This window comes from Leptonychotes weddellii, unplaced genomic scaffold, assembly GCF_054177405.1.
Source record: "Leptonychotes weddellii isolate Sample4059 unplaced genomic scaffold, ASM5417740v2 HiC_scaffold_12045, whole genome shotgun sequence".
NCBI lineage: Eukaryota > Metazoa > Chordata > Mammalia > Carnivora > Phocidae > Leptonychotes > Leptonychotes weddellii.
The window spans coordinates 1-6184 of NW_027698814.1; the positions used below are offsets into that span (position 1 = coordinate 1).

The window sequence follows — 6184 nt, forward strand, 5'->3', positions numbered from 1 at the left end:
TTCACAATGTTGTATATGATTATCATTATCTATTTCCAGAACTTTCTCATCACCTCAAAGAAAAAATCTGTACCCATTAAATAATAACTCCCCCTTTCTCCCTCACCTGAACCCCAGGTAACCTCTAACCTACTTTGTCTCTACAAACAGGCCTATCGTAGACATTTCATATAAGTGGAATCATGTCATTCTCGTCCCTTTGTGTCTGGCTTATTTCCCTTAGCATAATGTTTCCAGGATTCACCCATTCTGTAGCCTGTATCAGAACTTCATTTCTTTTTATGGCTGAATACTATTCCACTGGGAATATGTATCACATTTTGTTTATCCATTCATCTGTGATGGACACATGGGTTGTTCCCACTTTGGGCTATTGTGAATAATGCTTCTGTGAATATTAGCTTATAAGCATCATTTGAGTCCCTGTTTTCAATTCTTCTTTTTTTTTAAGACTTTATTTGTTTTGAGAGAGGGAGAAAGAGAGTTTTTTTGTTTTTGTTTTAAAGATCCTGTTTTCAGTTCTTTTGGGTACATAGCTAGGATTGGAATTGCTGGATCGTATGGTAATCCTGTTTAACTTTTTGAGGAACCACCAAACTGTTTCCTGTAGTGGCTACACCATTTGATATTCTTACTGGGAATGTTCCTGTTTCTCCACATCTTGCCAACATGTACTTTCCTCTTTTTTAAAAAATTATTATAGCCATCCTAGTGGGTATGAGTGGTATCTGATTGTGGTTTTGATTTGCATTTTCTTAATGATTAATGATATTGATGTGCTGTTGGCCATCTGTGTATCTCTCTGGAGAAATGTATATTCAAGTCCATTGTGTAATTTTGAACTCGATGGTCTATTTGCTACTGTTTTCAAAACAGAACCAGAAGAATATTGAATTTGAAGGAATATTCTAAGCCTGTAAAAGGAGAGAGAAGCCAGAATCAAACACATTGCTGTCTCTAAGTGGCTAAGAACAACAGTTACAAATGCTTTATAAATGCAGCTTCAGCCGCCTACTCTTCCACACTCAACACATTCATGGCCAAATCTTCTGCTATAAATATGCCAAAACCAGATAGAGAACTATAAGCCCTGTTAGCTCATGGAGTCATGCTAAGGAAAAAAAAAAATCTCTTAAAAGGAAGTTGAGCCCTGGCTCCAGAGAAATGTTTTCTAAATCACAACCACCAGAACTGGGACAAGTTTGAATCTCAAGGTGCCTTTCAGGGAAGGATTGTCCCTAGCATTGGTTCAGTTTTTCCCTGCAACTTTCTCTCAGACTGGGGAACAGAAGTCTTTAAAAACCATAGCAAATCATTAGTATCTATTTTCTTTCCTCGGGCTACATTTTTACTAGGAAAAATAAGTGTATGTTCTCAAATATACAGTTAAACCAAAATTTGATCCTTTCTTATTAAGTCAAATGAAGCCCAATTTATTCAAAGAAAATGGAAGCTATTATTGGTCCAGTTCATATATATGAAAACCCAACAGCACAAGGCTTTTGTTTTTTTATTTTGAAATAAATTTAAAATTATAGAAAAATTGCAAAAAAAAAATTAGAGTTCCTGTATACCCAGCTTCCTCTAATGCTCCCGTGATGCCGGTGTACCAGGTAAAGCCCTATCATAAAGTGATGCATCTTTCCTTACCTGGTTGTAGACCATGTGCAGGAAGTCTGACCCATCTCTTCAAGCTCTTGAGTCCCACCAAGATATTTAAAAATGTCTGTATGAATTGAAAGCTGCAGTTAATGGTTGCTCCAAAATGATTGAGATACTAGATGTGAACTTGGATGTAACCAGCATAATCCAAGCTGATGAGCCTACTGCTTTATCAGCCAATGCCTGGGACTTAAATTTAGTGCTTGAAAAAGATTATGGGGCATTGAAAGACAAGGGCACTGAAAGATCATGATTAACACAGACCCCACCTCCCCTGCCTCTTGTGCTGTCCCAGCTGCTCTGTTACCACTACAGGGTCCTGTCCACTGTTCTCATGCATTCAGCAGTCAACAGTGTGCCAGAAAGCCTTCTTAAGTGCTTTGGCGAGCCGACTAAAAAACAGCCCTGTCATGAATATCAGCTGGGTTTTAATCTAATGTGGAAGAAGGTGCCAAAGATTCAGATGAAGTTCAGTGGCCAAATCATGTCTGTCTTCAAAGGAGAAAGGAACATTGCACACTTTTTCTTCTGTTTGGCCAAAAGCATAATGCTGTAAATTTAACCGTTGTAGATACCTGGGTAGAAATAGCTATTTTTCAGTTAAAAGAGGTAAGCAGTAGGTAGGGACTCCTGGGTTGGCTCAGTTGGTTAAGCATCTGACTCTTGGTTTCAGCTCAGGTCATGATCTCAGGGTCCTGAGATCGAGCCCCATGTCCAGGATCCATGCCCTGCAGGGAGTCTGCTTGAGATTCTCTCTCTATCTCCCTCTGCCCCTCCCCCTGCTCATGCCATGCGCTCTCTCAAATAAATAAATCTTAAAATTTACAGAACAGAACAGGGAAGCAGTAAAGAAGAAGCCACTGTGTTTGACTCTGTGAACTCTGCTCTTGGAAAGAGCATCCTGACTTGTTGGGACCGAACTCCTGGTGGCAGATGTTGTGCTGTGGTCTGTGCCCTGGCAGACGGGAGGCTGCTGTGTGACAGTGCCAGCCAACGTGCAGAGACGGATAAGGGCCTGTGAGAACCTGGCCCCTTTAATACTGCCCCCGAGCTCCTTAAGTGAATCTCAGTAACTGATTTTAGATTTTAAGGAGAGTGCTGTTTCATGCGTATTGTTGATAAAGTGACTTGTACTAAAATCAAAGTCTTCACTTAAGCCAGTCATCAAGCATCAATGAGCATTGTATTAAATTTCTTGGGGCGCCTGGGTGGCTCAGTCCTTAAGCGTCTGCCTTCAGCTCGGGTCATGAGCCCAGGGTCCTGGGATCGAGCCCCGCATCGGGCTCCCTGCTCCACGGGAAGCCTGCTTCTCCCTCTCCCACTCCCCCTGCTTGTGTTCCCTTTCTTTCTGTGTTGTGTCTCTCTGTCAAATAAGTAAATAAATAAGTAAAAAGAAATTTCTTGGGCGCCTGGGTGGCTCAGTTGGTTAAGTGACTGCCTTCGGCTCAGGTCATGATCCTGGAGTCTCTGGATCAAGTCCCACATCGGGCTCCCTGCTTGGTAGGGAGTCTGCTTCGCCCTCTGACCCTCCCCCCGTCATGTGCGCTCTCTCTCTCATTCTCTCTCTCTCAAATAAATAAATAAAATTTCTTGGGGTGCCTGGGTGGTTCAGTCGGTTAAAGCTCAGCTCATGATCTCAGGGTCCTGGGATCGAGCACCCTCATCGGCCTCCCTGCTCAGCAGGGAGTCTGCTTCTCCCTCTCCCTCTAACCTTCCTCCCTGCTTGTGCTTTCTCTCTCTTTCTCTGTCTCAAATAAATAAGTAAAATCTTTAAAAATTTTTCTTTAAAAACCTAACTATAGTACAGTTTATAATAACCAAAACCAGGAAATGAACCCTGATATAATAATAATAACTAATCTGTATATTCAAATTTCGGCAGTTTTCCTTTCCCACTTACGTTCTTCTTTTGGTTCAGGTTTTCACTTCACATTGCATTTACTCCTCCTTAGTCTCCTCCAACCTGAGATAGTTTCTCAGTCTTTGTCTTTCATGACCTTGACACTTTTGAAGTATACTAGCAGTGATTTTGTAGAATGTCCCTAAATTTGAATTTGCCTTATATTTTCTCATGATTAGACTGAGGTTATATATCTTGGGCAACAGAAGTGATCTTGTGTCCTCAGTTATTCATGTCAGAAGATAGGTGCGTTGTTACTGGTGATTTAATTTCAATCACTTGGTTAAGGTGGTGTCTCCCAGGCTTCTCCACTATAAAGTTACTATCTTTCCTATTGTAATTAATGAATATCCTATGGGGACATACTTTAAGACTTTCTAAATATCCTGTTCGTTCGTTCCTTCCTTCCTTCCTTTTAAAGATTTATTTATTTTAGAGAAAGTGGGTGGGGGCGGGGAGGGGCAGAGGGAGAGAGAGAGAGAATCTCCAGCTGAGCGTGGAGCCCAAATGGGGCTTGATATCACCACCCTGAGATCACGACCTGACCCGAAATCAAGAGTCGGACACTTAACCGACTGAGCCACCCAGGTGCCCCTAAATATCCTGTTTCTTATAGTACTTTAGCCCACTAATTTTAGAATTGTTTGGTGGTTCTTGCCTGTGACAATTATTACTGTGTTGTGTGCCTAATGGTGACTTCTGTTTCCATCATTCCTTCTGTATCTATTAATTAAAAGGAATTACAATCCCATAAGGAAGAACTGTCCCTTCTCACCCATTATCTGTCAGTTTGGGTTTAGGGATATTTTACTTCTCATATTCTAGATGTGGCCACTGGGACTCCTTTAATTGGCTCTTGTGTGCTTGTGACACGTACCCCCATCATTTTTGACTCCTCCTTTACTTTCAGTTACCTCAGGATGCTCCAGGCTCATATTTTATTTTTCCTGCCCCGATTCGGGAACCAACTATTTCTCCAGGGAGCTTTGCTTCCTTTTATTGTAGGAATGGTATTTAGAAAAACCAAGATCTTGACATTAGATGGACTGATTGCTACTGGAGTATCATTGTTTTTAGGCCCTTTCAGCAGACAGGTCTAGAAAATACCTGTATAAATATGATCCTACACAACACACATATCCCTTTATTGCCAGGAGCACAGGTGTTTTTAAAACTCAACCAAGCTGAGGAAAAATGTCAATGATATTCTGTGTTTTGGCAGTAAGTTTGAAGAGGGATTTTTATTTATTTAGTATGGCCAGCTGCAGTCATCAGGTGTTACTGCATCTGGTACTGAACGTGAGGTTCTAGGCTTCTGTATCCTTATGTAAAACTTTCCCTCATTCATTAATCATATATTTATTAAGCATCTACTGGATGCCAGGCTCTGTGCTCATTGATGTAAAAGACAAAATACCATACCTTCAGGGAACTTAACATGCTACTGTGAGAAAGAGTAAATAAACATATAGACAAAACAATTTATAGATTTTGAGAAGTGCTTAAGTATGGTTCTATAATTAGAAATAATAAGGCTTCCAGATAGGATGATCAGGGAAGGAATGTCTGGGGAGACTTGAAGGACTGAAGTGTGAGGAGCAGCTGTGGACAAAGGGCAATGGAAAGAAACGTTCTAAGCCTAAGCAAAAGTTCTGAGGTTAAAAAAGAAAAAAAAAAAAAGCTTGGGTGTTCTAAGAACTAGTTCCCCTAGTTAAGAGTTAAGAAACACCCAGTTCGGGCGTCTGGGTAGCTCAGTCGGTTAAGCGACTGCCTTCAGCTCAGGTCATGATCCTGGAGTCCCGGGATCGAGTCCCGCATCGGGCTCCCTGCTCAGCGGGGAGTCTGCTTCTCCCTCTGACCCTCCTCCCTCTCGTGCTCTCTGTCTCTCATTCTCTCTCTCACAAATAAATAAATAAAATCTTTAAAAAAAAAAAAAGAAATACCCAGTTCAAAAATGGTCAAAGGACTTGAATAAACATTTCTCCAAAGAAGATATGCAAATGTCCAATCGGCACATGAAACATCATCATTAATCATTAGGGAAATGCAGATCAAAACCACAGTCAGATACCATTCATACCCACTAGGATGGCTATAACAATTTAAAAAAAAAAAAAGGAAAGTATTTGTTAAATGGTGCAGCCACTACAGAAAACAGTTTGGTGGTTCCTCAAAAAGTTAAACGGGGGGGGTGGGGGGGGAGGCGCCTGTGTGGCTCAGTCAGTTAAGCGTTTGCCTTCAGCTCAGGTCATGATCGCAGGGTCCTGGGATTGAGCCCCACATCGGGCTCTCTGCTCAGTGGGGAGCCTGCTTCTCCCTCTCTCACTCCCCTGCTGGTGTTCTCTCTCTAGTCTCTCTCTGTGTCAAATAAATAAATAAAATCTTAAAAAAACAAAACAAAACAGGATCTTTAAAACAAAAACAAAAAAACCCTCTCAAAATAAATAAAGTCTTAAAAAAAGGAATTGAAAACAGGGACTCAAACAGATGCTTATAAGCTAATATTCACAGAAGCATTATTCACAATAGCCCAAAGTGGGAACAACCCATGTGTCCATCACAGATGAATGGATAAACAAAATGTGATACATATTCCCAGTGGAATAGTATTCAGCCATAAAA

At 41.1% G+C, this 6184-nt stretch overlaps 1 pseudogene; it reads left to right on the forward strand.

The window, feature by feature from the left end:
- Positions 1 to 6: 6 nt before the first annotated feature.
- Positions 7 to 5298, forward strand: LOC115944644 (aminoacyl tRNA synthase complex-interacting multifunctional protein 2-like; annotated as a pseudogene).
- The last annotated feature ends 886 nt before the right edge of the window (positions 5299 to 6184 follow it).